A 2,203-nucleotide genomic window follows, 5' to 3' on the forward strand; every position below is an offset into this window, starting at 1 on the left:
ATTTTTTTTTCCTCCCAAGTTCTCTTGCCTCGCTATCCCCCCTTGAATCCGAAGGCGCCTCGCGATTGGGTGCTGGGGCCGGGTACGTCAGTGTGTCTGTGACGTGCAGTCTTCCTGTTTCCTTCAGCTGTGTCTTAAAGTAAATCTTGTTGTGGAGCGGAGCCCTCAGCTGAGAGCGCTGGGAAAGCGTCCACCTCCGCAGCCGGGAAAGCCGCCCGGCGCACTCCAGCCCTCTCCGCGCCCGCTGCGCCTAGGGCCGCCGCGCCGCGCCCCGCGCTCCTGCCCTCGCCTCCGCTCGGGTCCTTTCTCTCCTCTCCCCTCTCCCGGGCTCCTGGCTCTGCCCTGCTCTCCTCTCCCCTCCCCGCCCTCCTCTCTCCCCTCTCCTCTGCCCACTCGCCCCGCTCTCTCGCTCTCTTGCTCTCGCACAGACTCACCGGCCCCTGGTCCAATTATCACCGGCATCACCCGCAAGACATCGCCGCGTGCGCGCGCCTGGGTTCCTTCTCTCTGCCCGCAAAAGAGAGAGAAAGAGAGAGAGCGCGCGCGGCTGCGTCCCGCTGCTGCCCGCACCGCGTAAGTATCTTCACCCGGTCGCTGTCCCCTCCCCTTTTCCAGAACCGCTCGCACTGGCTTGTGCTTGAATGGGAAGGAGAGACGCGGGCCTCCCGTTACTCATACCCGTGTAAACATTCTTTTTCCGGGGGGAGGGGGGTGTTATGTACATGAATCGTAACCAGATAGCCTCTAAAAGCAGTTTTCTAGCGGGAGCCTCGGTGGAACCGCGCGCTCCGGAGAGTAAGTGGCCGCTGCCTCCGCCCGTGCGGCTGCGGGTGGCTGGTGCTGGTGACGCCGGGGGCGGCTGGCGCGGCCGGAGTGGCCGCTGATCTTGTCACCTTTTGTGTACCGGGTCTGGGGTGCGAGGAGGCGCTGCCTCCCTCTCCTTTCTTTTCTTTTTTTCCCCCTTGCACTATCTTTACAGGAGAGGGGACAGCGAAGGGCACTGGGTCCCTCTTTTTTTGTTGTTTTTCTGCTGGATTCCCGGCTTTCCTGCTCGCCTCATCCTCCCCACCTCCCCGGGTAGGAACTCCGGGGCCGGTCCCCAAGTCCTTTCCTTTGTCTTGTTTATTCCCGGCTCTTCCAATTTGCTTCTTATTTGCATACCTTTCACTTCTTTTTAACCCGGGCTGTGGGGAGGAGGACTCTGGGAGTAGGAGGCGCCCTGTGACTCTCCTCTCCCTGCGGGATCCGAGCGGAGAGCTGGAGCCCCGGCTTCGGAGCGGAGGTGGGACCGGTGGAGGGACCCGTGGAGGGACCCAGGGAGGCATGGGTCCCGGGGAGCGTGCGTGGCCCCTCTCCTCCCAGGCGCGCCGGGGCGGGGGGGGGCTGGGGCGCACCGAGTAGGGTAAGGCGGCCCGGGAGCCTCGGGTCGTCGGAAGGGGGATCGGGTCGCCGCACTGCGAAGGGCAGGGCCGGGTCGGGGTGTGCTTTGGCCTTGGATAGGGGAGAAGGAGCTCCCAGCCATTACTGGCAGGCTTCGGTGGTGGGCAGCTGCGCTCTGGCCTGGTCTGGGTGGTGCTACTGTTTTGCCCCAGTTCCTAGGACTCGGGAGGGAGGAGAGGAGCAGAGCTGAGAGGAGAGGTCAGAGTTGCTGGGAAGAACCGTGAGGAGGGTGGGAAGAAGGGGGGTGCTGCCGGTCTTGCCTGAACAGACAAGGAGAGGGAGTGGGGGGGGTAGTGAACATCACCCGAAGTCCAGCTGAGCAAGTTGTCTCTGCCTCTGCGGTGCCTGCCAGCCAGTCCTGCTCAAACTGGACGTGGGTACTGGCAGCCAGGGGACCAGCGAGCCATACTCAGGGTCCCCCCTACCCAGCCTCTTGGGAAGTGGAGTCCTCCAGGCAGACCCGAAGTAGGAGGAGGGGCCGGCCATCAGTCTTAAATAGCCAGGGAGGCTGATTGGGGTGTGAAACTGCTGTTCTGGGCAGCTCAGAGCTCTACTCCGCCCGGGGAGAGGCTGGGAACTCACCTGCTTGCTTCTATTTTTCCAAGAAGATCGGAGTAGTCTCCTTAAGCTTGTTAAAAACAAACCCAAACCAGAGTGGCCTCCTCTCAAAGTCAAGGCTAGAAAGCTCTTGTTCTCTCTCCTCTCTAGCCCTCCCTCCTTTACACACACACACACACACACACACACACACACACACACACAC

The 2,203-nt window shown here is 62.2% G+C and overlaps 1 protein-coding gene across 7 annotated transcripts in view; it reads left to right on the top strand.

The window, feature by feature from the left end:
• Positions 1-2,203, top strand: part of Prox1 (prospero homeobox 1) — a 58,681-nt gene that overhangs the window by 4,459 nt on the left and 52,019 nt on the right. Inside the window, exon 1 of one of the 7 annotated variants that reach the window (XM_029559449.1) lies at positions 323-573. The exons of 1 other annotated variant lie outside the window; for it this stretch is intronic. The gene's annotated coding sequence lies outside the window, so the exon portion shown is untranslated. Of the gene's footprint in view, positions 1-322; positions 574-647; positions 796-869; positions 1,283-2,203 lie in introns of those variants that run through there. 5 more of the 7 variants (XM_029559450.1, XM_008824855.3, XM_008824857.3 and 2 more) reach the window with 5 other exon arrangements.

Source organism: Nannospalax galili, unplaced genomic scaffold (genome assembly GCF_000622305.1).
Source record: "Nannospalax galili isolate Female #2095 unplaced genomic scaffold, S.galili_v1.0 scaffold648, whole genome shotgun sequence".
NCBI lineage: Eukaryota > Metazoa > Chordata > Mammalia > Rodentia > Spalacidae > Nannospalax > Nannospalax galili.